This window comes from Podarcis pityusensis (assembly GCF_964106645.2).
Source record: "Podarcis pityusensis genome assembly, chromosome: 12".
Taxonomy (NCBI): domain Eukaryota; kingdom Metazoa; phylum Chordata; class Lepidosauria; order Squamata; family Lacertidae; genus Podarcis; species Podarcis pityusensis.
In genome coordinates, this window is record NC_138037.1 from 6,527,378 (window position 1) to 6,545,347 (window position 17,970).

The following is a 17,970-nucleotide window of genomic DNA, read 5'->3' on the forward strand; positions in this document are numbered from 1 at the left end:
CGCTGGCCAGCCTTGAGAGACGCAGCCCTCATTCTTCTCCCCCCAAGTTGCCGCTCAAAAGCAGCTCAAAAATAGAGGCCGGTTGTGTAAGGGCAGTGTCTGTCTTTCCCATCACAACTTGTGTGTGAGCTCCGCCAGCGAGCGGCTTTGCCGTGCAACAACTCGAAGTGTGGCAGGGGCTTTCTTTCCTTGGGGGCAAATGTTTGGGTGGAAAACAAGCTGGAGCATTTTGTCCTTGTCTTGGGAAGGAGCCCAGATCGCTCAGAGAAGGGAAAAACCTAGCCGCAAATAAATCACGGAGAGCCAAGGTCAGCGTCATAAAAGATTTCTTTGTACTTGAGTTTGATAGCAGAGTGCAAAACATGGAGTCATGTGAGCCGGCAGGAGGGGGACCCTGAAACTCAAGGGGTGGAGTTGGGGGGAACTGGAGCCATGTGAGAGAGGAAGATCACAGAGGTGGCCGGGACCTCAAGTCCAGTCTCCCTGCTACAGCACCGACGATAGGTGGCTATTCAGCCTCTGCTTAAAAGCCTCAAAGGAAGAAGAGTCAGTCTGTTCCACCGTCAAATGGCTAATACTGGCCTAATAATATTTACTCAAAGTCCACCCCCTTTCTTATAAATTAAAATTGAAATACTTTATTGTCACTTGTACAACTTGTATTCAGTGAGATTACACGAGCACCCCCCACTCAGCTCTCTTAGTCTTAATTCCCCTCGTTTACTGACACACACACACACCCAACCCGAAAGTCAGTTGCCCTGTTGTTATCTTTTCATTCAGCAGCCTAACAGCCCATGGATAGAAGCTGTTCTTTACCCATGTTGGTGTGACTAATTGTGCTTCTATATCTTCTGCCCGAGGGCAGGATATCAAGAAAGTGCCGGCCAGGGTGTGAATAATCCCTGAGAATTTTCCTCACTCTCCTGAGGCAACATTCTTCCGTGATGTCATTCAGCGGATTCACGGGACAGCCCATAATATCTTGTGCTGTATTCACCACCCTCTGTAGGCACTTCCTATCAGTTGATGTCAAACCAGCGTACCACACCGTGATGCAGTAGGAAAGGACACTTTCTATTGTTGACTGGTAGAAGGAGATAATCAAATGTTGATTGACATCGTTCTTCCGCAATACTCTGAGGAGATGGAGTCTCTGTTGGGCTTTCTTAGCCACCTGGTTTGTATTATAATTTGAACCCATCAGTTTGGGTCTTGGAGCAAAGAGAGAACAGATTTGCTCCACCATCTTTGTGAAAGCCCTATTCAGAGAGAACAACCAGATAACCTCTTAGTCGTCCCATAATCACTAGTCTAAATATACCCAAGTCCTTCAACGTTTCCCTCATTGGACTTGGACAGAAGGACCCTTGCCATCTTTGTCACCCTCTTCTGGACACAGAATGGCATTTTAACTTTGATGTAGAATGGAGGGGTGCAGAGAGAGGCCATGCGCATAGCTGCCCACCCTAAATCAAGTAAATATATAAAAAATACTTAACTAACTGACCAAATCACATTGCAGATAGCTCGGTTCTGCCCCAACCCAACATAAATCCTGCCTCCTCAAACATAAATCCTGGCTACACCCATGAAAAAGCAAAAAAAGCAGAGACATCGCCTTGTCAACAAAGATCCGTATAGTTAAAGCTATGGTTTTCCCAGTAGTAATGTATGGAAGTGAGAGCTGGACCATAAAGAAGGCTGATCGCCGAAGAATTGATGCTTTTGAATTATGGTGCTGGAGGAGACTCTTGAGAGTCCCATGGACTGCAAGAAGATCAAACCTCTCCATTCTGAAGGAAATCAGCCCTGAGTGCTCACTGGAAGGACAGATCCTGAAGCTGAGGCTCCAGTACTTTGGCCACCTCAGGAGAAGAGAAGACTCCCTGGAAAAGACCCTGATGTTGGGAAAGATGGAAGGCACAAGGAGAAGGGGGCAACAGAGGATGAGATGGTTGGACAGTGTTCTCGAAGCTACCAGCATGAGTTTGACCAAACTGCGGGAGGAAGTGGAAGACAGGAGTGCCTGGCGTGCTCTGGTCCAGGGGGTCACAAAGAGTCGGACACAACTAAACGACTAAACAACAACAACAACACCCATGAGAGAGGCTGTAAAACATCCCCACAAACGAATCAGAATGAATATTCAACTAAAACCAAACATAGTCTAACCGCCATGTAAGCTTTTTGAAAGCAAGTCAGGATGAATGCTGAATGAACAGTTGAGCTAGACGAATCCTGGTTGGGGTGTGTGGAAATATATGACTTAGATGGGACATTTGTTGCCTTGGTTTTTGTAGCATGTACATATGCATCTGCACATATAAATTAGCATAGGCAAAAATGCGCAGATTTGTGGATATGAACCTGTGTCCCAAATCTTGTACTTAGCCATGGTCCTGACCTTCAGCTGGACTACCAATGGCATAGGTCTTAAGAAGATGTAACCACTTCTGTATTATACTTGCATTCATTCCTTGCATTATGTTAAATTGAGCTTTGTTCATAGCCAGGCTTGCTTTTCCTCTGACCTCTCCTTACTGTCCTTCCCCTTGTGAACTTCATTTGCGTGTGTAGTTCTTTTTTAATCCCCAAAATACGATTTCCTTTTGCCTTGTGTTGTTTCCTAGGGAAGATTCTGCTACATTGCTGCTCCGAAAAAGCTTAGTCTGTTCTGTGTTGTGCTCGTGGCGGTGAAGCCCTGGACACTGATTGGCTGATGACATTGTGGAATGGAATGCTCAGTTTCTCCAGGAACCCAGCAGTTTGAAGTCCAAGTTCTGTGAGGAAAGGGAAAGTTGTCAGTTTGGCTGGGATGGAAATCTCACATGGGCAGTTAACTGGGAGATTGTTTGGAACGTGGGGCAGAGACGGGCAAAGTGTCTAAAAAGGAAGGGTGTATAGTAGACAACAAGCTGAGAAAAATGAACTGGGAATAAGATTAAAGGGCAGAGGAGACAAGGAATTGAAGCAAGAAGGAGAGATTAATCAGCAAAGGCGCTTCAAAGAAACCTCACAACATTTTAAGCCTTAAAATAGGCTACCTTGCTGGCAGGAAACTGCTCAGTCTGTCGTTTTTTCTACTTGTCGGAACTTTTGCCTAGCTTTTTATGTGCAATGAATTTGCATTGATTTGTAGCCAGATGTCAGTCATTCAAAATGAGGAATCCAGCTGGTGTTGGAGAAAGGAAAACTAGCACAGTGTTGATACTTAATAAGAGGTGGATCTGATATCCAAGAGAGAATCTGACCCAGTTTTGTATTCTCAGAGCTGTTGTCCTGCTGGGTGAAGGTTTCTCTTGTTAAACTCTTGCTGACAGCTTAACCTTCCGTATCTAATTAGTGTTTATCTGAGCTTCTGAGCGTCTCTCTGAAATACATGGTTAGCTGCCTGCCAGACCAAATATTTGGCCAGTGTTTATGACTTCCCTGCTATTTTTTGTTACTCCACACACAAACACTGTACCAGAAATGCTATGTTTTTGTGGTCCATATCTAGTTAGTGTAATAAACCTTTGTTCAGGGCTGAAGGGGGGGGGGCTGTTTATGTGTTTCCATTGTTTGTGCTTTGGCAAAAGCTTTCCAAAGAATACCTAGACATTTGGATAAGTGCTTCCGAAACTTTTGACAGCAGAGGAACCCTTTTTATTCTGAATTAAAACTGGACATAGACTTCAAGCTTATGCCAGAGCAGGTTTACTCTAATGGAACTTATTTGCTGCTTCTCTGTATGAATCACTGCTCAGTATGCCTTCTGATTCGAAGGATGCGAGCCCAGAGTGGGGTCTCAGGCAGAAATCCAAAAGGCAGGCTCTTTTGACAGCTGGTAATTGTTAAGTATAATTGTTTGATTGACACCGGAATGGAACATGCCTGTGTGCATCGCTGAAAGGTTTGACACTGGAAATTCCACTGGAGTATAGTAAGCAGTCTCTGAACTCCTAGATGGGTTGATAATTAACTGCTGCTGTATTCTGCTAGCTAACACGTGAGTGTTTAACCTTAGATCAGGTGACAAAGGTATTTGGTTGCAAATCTCCATTTTGAAAGGATGCCTTTAGTCATTGTTCCCAAGCTCCGTGGAAGTAAGGATGTCTGATGTAGCTCACTCAAGGAGCGCATAGCCTCAAGCTAATGGGGGCTGTAAAGAGAGAAAGACCTTTGCTTATAGGTCTGTTCAGAGTATTTCACATTTTCAAAGATGCTGAGCCTATGCCGGACAGCACAAGATGTCTTATGGAATTATTTGGATGTATCTTTGATGTTTTTGCTCTGTTGTGAAGAAAGTTCTGCAAGGAAAGTTTTGAATAATGTCTAATGGGTCTGGACCAGGGGTCACCAAACTTTTTCAGCACTGTCCCTCAGTGCTGTCCCTCAGACCTTGTGGGGGGCCGGACTATATTTTGAAGAAGAAGAAGAAAAAAGAATGAATTCCTATGCCCCACAAATAACCCAGAGATGCATTTTAAATAAAAGCACACATTCTACTCATGTAAAAACACGCTAATTCCCAGACCGTCTGCGGACTGGATTTAGAAGGCGATTGGGCTGGATCCTACCCCCGGGCCTTAGTTTGCCTACCCGTGGTCTGGACAATGCTCCATCCCCAAAGGAGTCTATTTTTAAGCATCCAGTTGCTTCAAGCTGTGCAGTATTAATTTCTGCAATACTAATTCCGTTCATTGAATTGCTCCAACCGGACTGAAGGCAGAGCACAATTACCTGTCCTTCACAGGTAACTGGGCCACTGAGACCAGCAGGCTCCATTGCAACCCCATATATGTGCACAACGTTCGCATTCACCTACAAGATACATCCTGTAATAGACTGTCCAAAATGTATGGAGTATAGATCACAATAACATGGAGCTGCTGTACACAAGGCTAGATGTTTCCATGGACCTCCCTTTATATATATATATATATATATATATATATATATATATATATATAATTTTTATTGCATTTTCAATTTTATCATAATCACAGTTTCCATACATAATTCAGTAAACTCAAACATCACTCTATCCGAGCACCAACCTCCTCCTGCCCCTCTTTCTGACTTCCGTTCATATTTACTTTATTCTTAGCATTTCCATAACCACTTTTTTTTACCTTCTCTCTTATTTTTATATTCCCCCCCCATTAAATGTAAATCAGTTCCTTATATTCCCATTACAAAACATTTCAATTCAAAGCAACAAACGTTTACAATGTTCTTTCATATATAATATAAATTTGCTCCAGTCCTTTTGCTCCAGTTCGCCACACTGATTCCGGATCTCCCCCGTCAACTTTGCTAACTCTACGTATTCCACCATCTTTAGTCCGCCATTCTTCCAATGTTGGAAGCACCTGCGATTTCCACTTCTGAGCCAGAAGTACCCTTGCGGCCATTGTGGCATACATAAACAGATTCACATCTCTTTTTTTGGAATTTCATCTCCAATTAAACCTAACAAAAACATCTCTGGTTTCTTATTGAAATTATATTTAAAGATCTTTTTTAATTCATACCATGGACCTCCCTTGGATTGTGCTCAAGGAAAGTTGGGATTATAGCCTTTCCAACACAGCGTGCCCTATCTGTGGTGTGTCCATTTCTTTTTCATCTTCCTGTGTCTGCCTCAAGTCCAAAGCAGCTTTGTGCTCCCCCTCTCCAAGACAGCGGCCACCAGGAAGAGGTGAGTTCAGGAAACGCAGGAAGTTATTTAAGGAGGAGGGTGCCCATCTCCTAAGCACATGTTTATGCCTGAACAATATCTTGTTTAAAAACCATTTTAGGACTCCGCGGTGACAATGATGGCCTTGATAAAGGGCTGCAGCCACAAACTGCAATCCAGCAGCTGCAGGAGCGAGTCTCCAGCTGGCAGATACAGAGCTACTTTTCCAGGCTTGGAAAATTAATTGGCATTGCAATGTGAATTTCGCCTGCGCCGCACATTTTTAATGCAAATTTTGTCTCATTTCTGCAGAGCATTTGCCCCTAAAATCATGCATTTTTGTATGTTGTTTTCACAAATACATGCATTTTTTAATGCAAACTTTACCCAGGTATATGCATTTGTTTACTTGGCTAGAGAATACCCTTGCAAAACTCATAAAAGGTAAAGAGACCCCTGACCGTGGCTGACTCTGGGGTTGTGGCGCTCATCTCGCTTTACTGGCTGAGGGAGCCGGCGTACAGCTTCCAGATCATGTGGCCGGGATGACTAAGCCGCTTCTGGCGAACCAGAGCAGCACACGGAAATGCCGTTTACCTTCCCACCGGAGTGGTACCTATTTATCTACTTGCACTTGATGTGCTTTCGAACGGCTAGGTTGGCAGGAGCTGGGACCGAGCAACGGGAGCTCACCCCGTCGCAGGGATTCGAACAGCCGACCTTCTGATCAGCAAGCCCTAGGCTCTGTGGTTTAACCCAAAACTCATAGGATGGCTGTATTCTGGTTCTCTATTCTGGTTCTCTATTGCAAATTAGGCAGGTTTGCAAATTAAATACTCATCCTCCCCAAATTGTACATCTCTTTATCAGTACTGCAAGGCAGATGATCTCTCCCAGACGCTTCTTATCTTCCTATCTAACACCATCACAACCTTTGGTTGAAACAATAAAATCTGCCCTTACTCTCTTCCTAGCTGTCTAGCATGACATCCTCCCGTTGTCTTTCCCCACATAAACATTATTGTCTCTATTCTTTTCTTAAAAAAAAAAAAAAAATCTTCTCGGTCCTTGAAGCTTCCTCCCTTCTTTGTATTTATTTTCTTGTTTCTAAATTTGCACCAGTTCTGTTTCTCCCTTGCATCCCATTGTTCCCTGGGATGAAACTTCCGTCCGTCTTGAAATTGCAACATGGCAAAACCTCCTGGAGGTTCTGGTAGACTCTTGGTCAGTCTCTCATTTTAGGTTTCAGAGGAAATGTCTAGATCTCTCTTGCTGCTGGAAATCAGACCAGCAAGAGAGCCTAGTTCTTTCTTAAGATACACAATACATATGCATGCAATTTTACAGTGGCCGCTTAGGCGTCCCCACAAAAAAGAAAGGACAAGAGATTTGTATAACATTTGCATATATAGAGAGAGGGGATTTAGAAACAATTGCCATAACTTAGGAAGAAACACAATTCATCTCATCATCATAATTTATTTGTACCTCAACCACTTTGACTGTGTTGCCTAAGCCACTCTTCCAACAGAATATAAAAACATAGTGAAACATCAAACATTAAAAACTTCCCTAAACAGGGCTGCCTTCAGATGTCTTCTAAAAGTCAGATAGTTGTTTGTTTCCTTGACATATGATGGGAGGGCATTCCACAGGGTGGGTGCCACCACCGAGAAGGCCTCTGCCTGGTTCCCTGTAACTTCACTTCTCGCAGTGAGGGAACCACCAGAAGGCCCTCGGAGCTGGACCTCAGGGCTCGGGCAGATTGATGGGTGTGGAGATGCTCCTTCAGGTATACTGGACCGAGGCCATTTAGGGCTTTAAAGGTCAGCACCAACACTTTGAATTGTGCTTGGAAACATACTGGGAGTCAATGTAGGTCTCTTAGGACCAGTGTTATATGGTCCCAGCAGTTGCTCCCAGTCATTAGTCTAGCTGCTGCATTCTGGATTAGTTGCAGATTCTGAGCCACCTGCAGCCCCACAGAGAGCGCATTGCAGTAGTCCAAGTGGGAGATAACCAGAGCATGTACCACTCTGGTGAGACTGTGCGCAGGCAGGTAGAGTCTCAGCCGTATATCAGATGGAGCTGTTAGTATAGTAGGGATACTGTGACCAGGTGATTGGTTTGCCCGCTCAGTCTGCTATTCAGATGCTTACAGCTAATGGGCAACTTCCAGGTCCTCCCTGCCTTTCTAAACCATAGTACACCAATTTTATTCTTAACATTTTCTGTCTGGCTTGCAATTCATCTCTGGGCCCAGTTCAAGGACTGATAAAAGCCCTTGGTACATCTCTCCTTCTCCCATATGCCCCTACCCTTACCTTAGCATTGTCCACTAAGGCTGTTCTCAGTGTGCCCTTTTGGTCTGAAGTTCAGAAAATGGCAGCCGAAGAGCCTTTTCAGTGGTGGCCCCCCTGGATGTAGAATTTCCCCAGGAAAGCTCACTTGGTGCCCACATAATGGTCATTTCAGCACAAGTCTAAGATTCTTAGGGAAGGGCTGTAGCTGAGTGATAGAGCACCTGCTTTGCATGCAGAAGGTCCCAATCCCCAGCATTGCCCAGTTGGACTAGGAAATCCGCCTCCTGAAATTTTGGAGAGCGGCTGTCAATCAGTGCAGACAATACTGAGCTAACTGGACCAATGGTTCTGACTCGGTATTCCTGATTTCAATTCTTCTGTTTTACCAGAGCTTTTAAGATATTTGGTGAGTGGGGAGCTAGCTTCTGTTTGCTGGGTTTTAGCCCTTGTATGTGACAGTTGGTTTTCACTACTGTGCTTTTTAAAAATTGTTTTTTATTATGTGTTTGATTTTTTTATGGTGGTTGGAGTTTTAAAAGTTCATTGCGGGTTTTTTTTTTAATTGCATCTTGGTTTTATGGCTGCATTTTATTGTGCGTCGCCTAGATAACTTTTTTAATGAGGTGTCTTAGAAAGACAAATAATAAATGCATGCACATCGTTTTTTGGCTGCTGTCTTCTGCACTTATCAGGGAGTAAATCCCATTGAACTCTGCTGGGTTTACTTCTGAGTAGATGTGCGGCGGACTGGGCTGTTAGCATCTCAAGAGGGAGGGACTGTAATTCACTGGTAGAGAGTTTGCAATTGTGTACAGAGGACGCGGGTGGCGCTGTGGGTTAAACCACAGAGCCTAGGACTTGCTGATCAGAAGGTCAGCAGTTCGAATCCCCACGACGGGGTGAGCTCCTGTTGCTCGGTCCCTGCTCCTGCCAACCTAGCAGTTCGAAAGCACGTCAAAGTTCAAGTAGATAAATAGGTACCGCTCCAGCGGGAAGGTAAACGGCGTTTCTGTGCGCTGCTCTGGTTCACCAGAAGCAGCTTAGTCATGCTGGCTACATGACCCGGAAGCTGTACGCCGGCTCCCTCGGCCAATAAAGCGAGATGAGCGCCGCAACCCCAGAATCGGTCATGACTGGGTCTAATGGTCAGGGGTCCTTTTACAGAGGTCTCAGGTCTCATCCCTAGCAAACGGGTCAGGAATCAAATTATGGCAAAGACCTCTGTCTGAGACCCTGCAGAGCTCCTGCAAGCCAGAGTATGCAGTACTGGGGGCAAATGGGCAAATGGTTGACCTGGTATAAATCAATTTCCTATAACATGGTGACTTCCAGATGTTGGACTCCAACCCCTATCAGTTCTGGTCAGAGGATGATGGCAGTTAATAGTCTAACATCTGGGGTTGAAGAAGGCTCCAACTAAGAGTTTGTCCAACACACTCACACCCTTTTCTCTTGCTTTAAGGTCTTGGAAATCCCAAACATTATCCCTGAACACAGGGCAAAGTATTGAATTAATTTCCCGCTAATTGCACAGACTGGTGTGAATGCAGTACATTGCCAATTGATACATTTAATTTATTTGCAGACTTAGCAAAGTGGGTAAGCCCCTCCCCACAAAAAAGTGTTATTTACTGAGCTTGGATCCTAGAACAATAGACAGGTAGTGAAATATACTCGGAGTCGAGTGTGAATTTCATGCTCTTTATTCAGCTCATAGGAGCAATGAATGAAACTTTCCCCATTATTTACACAATGGGCCCCGCAAGATTGGCTAATTCCGGGCTGCTCCTGTAAGCCAATCAGGTTGCTGATTCACTTCATCCAGGAGCCTGATTGGCTGCTCTGGCAGGCCAATCAGGTCGCTGATTCACTTCCACCTGGAGCTGGATTGGGTGGCTCCTGCGGATCAATCAGACTGCTGCATTCTGGATCCTATTGTTCTAGGATTCAGCTCAGTACATAACAGGTAGGATCCCAGAATGCAACAACCTGATTGGCCTGCAGGAGCAGACCAATCAGGCTCCAGGAGGGAAGTAGAGTCAGCCAATCACACGGGACCCATTGTGTAAATAATGTATATAAAGCCTGAGGTTTTTGGGGAGGAAATCAATCACTGTTCCTATGAGCTGAAATAAAGAGCATGACTCGACTCAGTATATTTCAAAAAGCCTTTCTCCAGTTGCAGAAATGTGGATATTTGGGGGGAAACCCACGCAGAATTTCAGGCATCATAAATTCTTACTTTATGAACTGGCTTTCTGGGCTACAGGTTGAAGCCAGCTTCCTGCCCCGGAAGTTGCCAATAGCTTCTCAGTGTTTAAGTGGACAAATGGCTTTCCTGCTCCTTCCTTGAGGAGTCTTTCTTTCCTGCCAGTGACTCCCCTCCAGATCCCAGCCCATGTGCTTCCCAGATGTTTCTCATTAGTCACGCTTTCCGTCCTCCAAATCCGTTACTGATGCCCTAGACTGGCGCTCTTAACTTTCGCCCAATAAGGGGAAAGCAAAACACAGCAATGTTAAACCAGAAGGATTTGAAAGAGAGTTTCAGAGTGGGGTCTTTTTTCCCTTTCCTTTCCCCCTTTTTCCTTTTATAAAATCCCTGCTTAGTCAGCTTTTTCCAGCACAGGACGCATGGATGGACCCAGTGAGAGCAAAGACTGGAATACCTTCCCGTCCACTCCCATGAAACTTTTGTTCGAAGGCTTCTCCTTTTCCTCCTGAGAAGGAAAACGTGGCTTTTGCTCTTAGCCATTGCCCCAGGGTTGTTGGGATTTTTTCGCGGTGGGAATAGAGGTGGAGAAGGGGGGTGGCAGCTTCGTTGTCGGAAAGGCGGAGTCCGGCAGGATGTGTTTAAAAGTTCGCTGAAAAGTCTCCTTCTCCAGCTGGTGGGGCGTTAGTTTCACGAGACATTTTCCTGATGGGGATTCATATTCCCCGCTGCCTTCCTGAAGAAACAGTGGTTGTGGAAAAACTTCCTTGGGGAGATCTGGATGGCAAGGGAGCCTTCAGCTATGTCTTTGTGAGTAGCTTATTCCTATCAATTTCTCTCTGTTTTCATCTCACGGCGTGAGAATCGGGGGAAGAATGGAGGGGATACCCAAACAGGGTGGGTGAGAATGTGTTATAAAAATGAAATGCTACCAAACGACCGCATTTTAGTTCTCCTGCTTTCTTTTCCACCGCCTCAAACCGCGCTTTTCCTTAATCCTCATCATACATGAGTTTTCCAGACCCCCCAAGTAACCCTGTTTTCCAGATTTACAGATGCCGTCCCGGTCTCTGATTGTCCCGCGTTTCCTTAGGACGTCCCTATTTTCACCGGAGAAATGTTGGAGGGTGTGGACTTCTCCTGGGCTGCCTATCCCACCTCTCTCTTTCCCTGTTATCTGTAGAACACATTCCTTGCGTTATGTGCCGGCCTTTGGAGCTCATGTAACATAGAATCATAGAGTTGGAAGAGACCACAAGGGCCATCGAGTCCAACCCCCTGCCAAGCAGGAAACACCATCAGAGCACTCCTGACATGTTGTCAAGCCTCTGCTTAAAGACCTCCAAAGAAGGAGACTCCACCACACTCCTTGGCAGCAAATTCCACTGTCGAACAGCTCTAATTGTCAGGAAGTTCTTCCTAATGTTTAGGTGGAATCTTCTTTCTTGTAGTTTGGATCCATTGCTCCGTGTCCGCTTCTCTGGAGCAGCAGAAAACAACCTTTCTCCCTCCTCTATGTGACATCCTTTTATATATTTGAACATGGCTATCATATCACCCCTTAACCTCCTCTTCTCCAGGCTAAACGGTGAGGAAGACGAGAGATCTCAGCTATGGCGTTCAGTCAAAGAAAAGGTCTGTTGCCTTTGAGCGCTCAGGCCACAATGCACAGTTCTTAAGGCAGTTTCCCAAATGTATCGAGCTTCCGTCCACCCGCACCCCACTCCTAAAGTTGCAGGGCAATCCTATTTACTCTTCAGTAAGCCTCTCAGAGTGGTTTGTTGAGGGTTCGTCCTGATTTATCCGCAGGGAACTCGGATAGCGTTGCATCAAAGCAAAGCATTATCCTACACCTCCCAGTGCATTTCTTATTGTAAAAGGTCTTATTTGGGGGGGAAAGCGGGTTTCTTGCACAAGACACCCCCCCCATTCACTTCAACTGCACAACCTGAATCTGCCGGCGTGTGATTGAATAGCAACACTCTGGTAGCATCCTCAGTTTAATGGGGCTGCCTAGAGAATACGGTTTGTTGTCTTGTTACAACCCAAGCTCCAACTGCAACGAGTCCTGTATCTCTCTTAAAGTCTGTATTTTGAAGTCTAAAAGATAGATAGGAGTGTGTTTGTGTTCTTGGGCCTACGGAAGTGTATCCCATAATCTGTTAGTCTTGAATGGGCTACAGCAGGCTCCATAGTTGCTTTAATGCACCAGACTAAAAGTCCAAGGCTTTGTACGTATTATTGTTTACAGTGGTACCTCAGGTTAAGTACTTAATTCGTTCCGGAGGTCTGTTCTTAACCTGAAACTGTTCTTAACCTGAAGCACCAGTTTAGGTAAAGGGGCCTCCCGCTGCTGCTACGCTGCCACTGCGCAATTTCTGTTCTCATCCTGAAGCAAAGTTCTTAACCTGAGGTAATATTTCTGGGTTAGCGGAGTCTGTAACCTGAAGCGTATGTAACCTGAAGTGTATGTAACCTGAGGTACCACTGTACACTCGTTCCTCTGTGCTCTCGGGCAATGACATTCCTGCTCCTTCTCTACTGCTTGTACAGCACCATGCAAATGGGACTTAAAACGGGAAGAGGGAGGAACTATACTGTGTTGTAAGTTGCTAATACAGTGATACCTCGGGTTAAGAACTTAATTCATTCCGGAGGTCCGTTCTTAACCTGAAACTCTTCTTAACCTGAGGTACCACTTTAGCTAACGGGGCCTCCCGCTGCTGCCGCCACGGGATTTCTGTTCTCATCCTGAAGCAAAGTTCTTAACCTGAGGTAATATTTCTGGGTTAGCAGAGTCTGTAACCTGAAGCGTCTGTAACCTGAAGCGTCTATAACCCGAGGTACCACTGTATGTACATAGCCTTACTTCCACCCATACTTCCACCCGAACATATGACAACCCTATTATGTTCTTATCATAATTGTCCCTGCACAAACTTTCCCATCCCCACAGCATAAAATATCTGGATTCACGTTTTAGTAATACGGTGGTACCTCGGGTTACAAACATTTCAGGTTACAGACTCTGCTAACCCGGAAGTAGTACCTCGGGTTAAGAACTTTACTTCAGGATGAGAACAGAAATTGCGCGGCAGCAGCAGGAGGCCCCATTAGCTAAAGTGGTGCTTCAGGTTAAGAACAGTTTCAGGTTAAGAATGGACCTCTGGAACGAATTAAGTACTTAACCCGAGGTACCACTGTATAACTCCCCTGGAGCTAGACTTTCCTAGTTTCAAGAGACAGAGGGTTGTTCCAGACGACCCGTTTCCTGAGTGTTTGTCCTAAAGTGGTGCTTCAGGTTAAGAACAGTTTCAGGTTAAGAATGGACCTCTGGAACGAATTAAGTTCTTAACCAGAGGTATCACTGTAAATAAATGCGTAAAAAGATTGATCCCGTGTGCCCAGGCCTCACATATGTACCCTGTGAATCAGCACAGCTTACAAAAACAACAGAGTCTTTGAAAACAACATGGCGGCACTCGGCCACCCAGGCAGCGGTGGAGGAAACTGTTTGGGCGCCTGGGGCGGTGTGCCCAGGGGTGGGGCAAGCCGCCCATAGAGATGGGGTGAGCCACCCATAGGGGCAGGGCACACCACGAGGCCTCTGGAGTCTGCCTGCCTCCTCCCACTCAGCCACCCTATAGCTGGGGGGGAGGCAGTGGGCGGACAGTTTGGGCAGCGCAGAGCCTGCACGCGCCCAAGCCACTGCGTCTCTCCCAGGAGAGACGTGTGGCTTGGGTGCGCTGCAGGCCCTGCGGTGAGTGCTGCCTGGCATTTTGTCACCCCCCTCAGTGGTGACACCCGGGGCGGCCCGCACCCACCACACCCCCCTTTGTCCATCTCTGAACCCAGGCCAATAAAGTCATGCTTTAATAAAAAAATTGAGGGGAGAGATAGAAGGAAGTCAGTCAATGATCGTGACTCATGGTTTTTACAATGCATAATTATTCGTTAGACAAGGAAGTCTTTGTGGCAGTCCTACTTAGAAGCTGAGCTATTATCAGTCCCATTTTCCACCCTGAGTTTGTACCAAGCCAGGCCCTCTGACCAAACATAGTTTGGTGGAATCTACACACATATAAAAAAAAGCTGTGAAAATGCTTTTTTTGAGAAGTACATTGAATTTTGCATCGCTCACTGTCTCCATTCGTGTGTCACATTTATATATTGCACTTTACAACACATTTAAAATGTTTTATTCGCAGCTGTGTAGCTGAGTCCTTTGTCAACAGTGAGAGGCAGAGCTGTAGCGCAGGCTATCCATTCACATTGGATGTCTTGTGGGAAGTTTAATTGATGTTTCTCGTGCTGGCTGAATAAAGACTGAAGAGGATCTAGAAAGGAGAGTTTCCTTCTAGCAATGAACCATTCTGTCTTCCTCAGAAAACTGCTATTTGTGATTATTATTATTATTAGCATTTTAAGATCACTCTTCCACTGAATAAGTTTTACAAGTACAGTGGTACCTCGGGTTAATAACTTAATTCATTCTGGAGGTCCGTTCTTAACCTGAAGCTGTTCTTAACCTGAGGTACCACTTTAGCTAATGGTGCCTCACGCCGCCGCCGTGCAATTTCTGTTCTCATCCTGAAGCAAAGTTCTTAACCTGAGATACTATTTCTGGGTTAGCGGAGTCTGTAACCTGAAGCGTCTGTAACCTCAGGTACCACTGTATCAGTGTGAAGACAGTACCTGCCATCAGGTTTACCACTTCAAAGACACAGCATGAAAGGAAAAGGGAATTGAGAGGGAGGAGGAAAAAAAGAAGCTCGGGCACTTGGGCTTAAGCTACAAAATTCCCATAATGGCCTGCTGGAATGGAACCATGTGGAGAGGAGCTGACAAATATTGCAGCAACGGATGCCAACAAGAGACAGCATTTGTGCTGGGCTCTGTACCAGGCCAGGGGAATCCATCCCTGAACCTGCCCCAAATCGTGGAGCTTCTCCTGAGCCTGCTCTGGGCTCTGCCCCCAGCCCACCCACCCCATACTAGAAGCCTGGACTTCAATACTAAGGAACGCTCACTCCGGCAAGAAAGTCCACGGACAGGTAGGGTGTCAGCCTGCGTACCAGATGGAGCTGGTAGACAGCTGTCCTGGACACAGAATTGACCTGCGTCTCCATGGACACCTGTGAGTCCAAAATGACTCCCAGGCTGCGCACCTGGCCCTTCAGAGGCACAAGAAACACAGTTGTTGTTGTTGTTGTTAGCTGATTTTATATACTGCCCCATACCTGGAGGTCTCAGTTGTCCGAAAAACACAGCTAGCAGCTTTAACTGTGAGGAAATTGTGGTGCTCTCACAACAGGAGCAGCATCTTGCAGGTCAACAGCAATCTGGCCTGTTGAGTTACTACAGCTCTGAAGTCCCTCTGAAGAAGAAGAAGAATAATAATAATAATAATAATAATAATTTTTTATTTATACCCCGCCCTCCCCAGCCAAGGCCGGGCTCAGAGCAGCTTACAAGCAATAATAAAAACAAGATGAATGATTACAACTTAAAAACAAAAATAAAATACAACATTAAAATAATGGAACATTAAAATATTAAAATGTAGCCTCATCGCAGGAGAAGGAAAAGAAAAAAGAAAGAGAGGGAGGGAGGGAATCAAATTGGCTCCAAGCCAAAGGCCAGGCAGAACAACTCTGTCTTACAGGCCCTGCAGAAAGAAATCAGATCCTGCAGGGCCCTGGTCTCATGAGGCAGAGCGTTCCACCAGGCCGGAGCCATCACTGAAAAGGCCCTGGCTCTGGTTGAAGCCAATCTAACTTCCTTAGGGCCTGGGACCTCTAGGGTGTTGCTGTTTATGGACCTTGAGGCTCTCCGTGGGGCATATCAGGAGAGGCGGTCCCGTAGGTATGAGGGTCCTAGGCCGTGAAGGGCTTTAAAGGTCAAAAGCAGCACCTTAAATCTGACCCTGTACTCCACCAGGAGCCAGTGCAGCTTGAAAAGCACTGGGTGAATATGCTCCCAGAAGTCACTGCGACTGAGAAAGCCCACAATACAGAAGCCCAAATAGGTTCTGCAGAGGGTAGATAGCTGGCAGACCTCTGGATTGCACATGTTAGACTGTCATTTGGAAAAATGTGTTTGTTCTAAATAAACTTTAAGTAAGGCAAAAAAAAAATAATACTAAGGAACGCTAGGTATCGTGGCACACAAACCAGGAATTGCATGATGGGCTTGATGCACCTCTGGTTTGGCCTCACTAGGGGACATTAGGCAGCCCCCTCCCCCTGTTCTCTTGGCCACAACCGTACAATATGCTTAGAACAGGGGTTCTCTAACTTTTTTTCTCTGGGCCATGCTTTTAGAATATAAATGTGCTCATGCCACAGTGAATTCTTTATTGATAATAAAAAAAAGAGTCGACTCCCAACAGTGCTTGATTTATGACATAGAACACAACTACTATAAAACGATCATGGGGCATCCCGAAAGTATAAAACAATGCAGCTACTGTACATAAGAAAGCGAATCATTTCCCAAAATACAATTATAAACGAGCCTCTTCCATATGTACCTTTAAGTATGTGTGCAAAGTCAGTGAGAGGTGTGAGCTTGCTTTCGCCAGATAATCTCATTTATTGTTGTTGTTGTTTAGTCGTTTAGTCGTGTCCGACTCTTCGTGACCCCCTGGACCAGAGCACGCCAGGCACTCCTGTCTTCCACTGCCTCAGGTTACAGACGCTTCAGGTTACAAACTCCGATAACCCAGAAATAATACCTCGGGTTAAGAACTTTGCTTCAGGATGAGAACAGAAATTGCGCGCTGGCAGCGTAGCAGCAGCGGGAGGTCTCATTAGCTAAACTGGTACCTCAGGTTAAGAACGAATTAAGTTATTAACCCGAGGTACCACAATACTATACTATACTATACTATACTATACTATACTATACTATACTACATTGAAATGTTTAAATGCTTCTTTGATGGTCCTTGAATCTTCCCACAACACTTCCCATCCTCTCTTGCCACACCTTTTGAGAATAATGCTTATTTAGAATTATTTAGAATAATGCTGCCCTACCTTACAGGGCTGTTGTTGAATTACTGTGGAAATGCTAAGTAAATGTTATTAGAGATATGCAAACACAGCGCAAAACTGCCAGTGGGTCTTAGAATAGGGTTCACCAATGGCACTTGGCTCCAGCCTGTGAAGCAATTTTTCCCAGCCTGTGATGGCTCTGCCCAGTCTTTATCAAGAGGGAAGTCCAGGCTTTGCCCGGGGTTTCCTCTTGTAAGGAAAAAGTGTGTACAAAGTTCTTGTGTGTCACAGGCAGATTTCATACCTCAGTGTGACATCCCTCTCTGACTCAGTGCCTCTATTTTTAGAATCGTAGAAAGCTGCCTTATACAGTGGTACCTTGGGTTACGAACTTAATTCGTTCTGGAGGTCCGTTCTTAACCTGAAACCGTTCTTAACCTGAGGTACCACTTTAGCTAAAGGGGCCTCCTGCTGCCTCCATGGCACAATTTCTGTTCTCATCCTGAGGTAAAGTTCTTAAACTGAGGTACTACATCCGGGTTAGCGGAGTCTGTAACCCAGCCTTTCTCAACCTGTGGGTCCCCAGATATTGTTGAACTACAACTCCCATCACCCCTAGCTAGCAAGGCCAGAGCTCAGGGATGATGGGAGTTGTAGTCCAACAACATCTGGGGACCCACAGGTTGAGAACCACTGCGTGTAACCCGAAGTGTTTGTAACCCGAGGTACCACTGTACCGAGTCAGACTGATGCTCCATCTAGTTCAGTGAGGTTTGCACTGACTGCCAGCAGCTC

The 17,970-nt window shown here is 45.5% G+C and overlaps 2 protein-coding genes across 6 annotated transcripts in view; one reads left to right on the plus strand and one right to left on the minus strand.

Moving 5' to 3' along the window:
- GJC2 (gap junction protein gamma 2) overlaps nucleotides 1-17,970 on the plus strand; it is a 66,905-nt gene that overhangs the window by 41,346 nt on the left and 7,589 nt on the right. Inside the window, exon 1 of one of the 5 annotated variants that reach the window (XM_080974203.1) lies at nucleotides 10,404-10,987. The exons of the other annotated variants lie outside the window; for them this stretch is intronic. The gene's annotated coding sequence lies outside the window, so the exon portion shown is untranslated. Of the gene's footprint in view, nucleotides 1-10,403; nucleotides 10,988-17,970 lie in introns of those variants that run through there. 5 annotated transcript variants of the gene reach the window in all.
- Nucleotides 1-17,970, minus strand: part of LOC308459086 (7-alpha-hydroxycholest-4-en-3-one 12-alpha-hydroxylase-like) — a 393,862-nt gene that overhangs the window by 3,877 nt on the left and 372,015 nt on the right. The window lies entirely within an intron of this gene.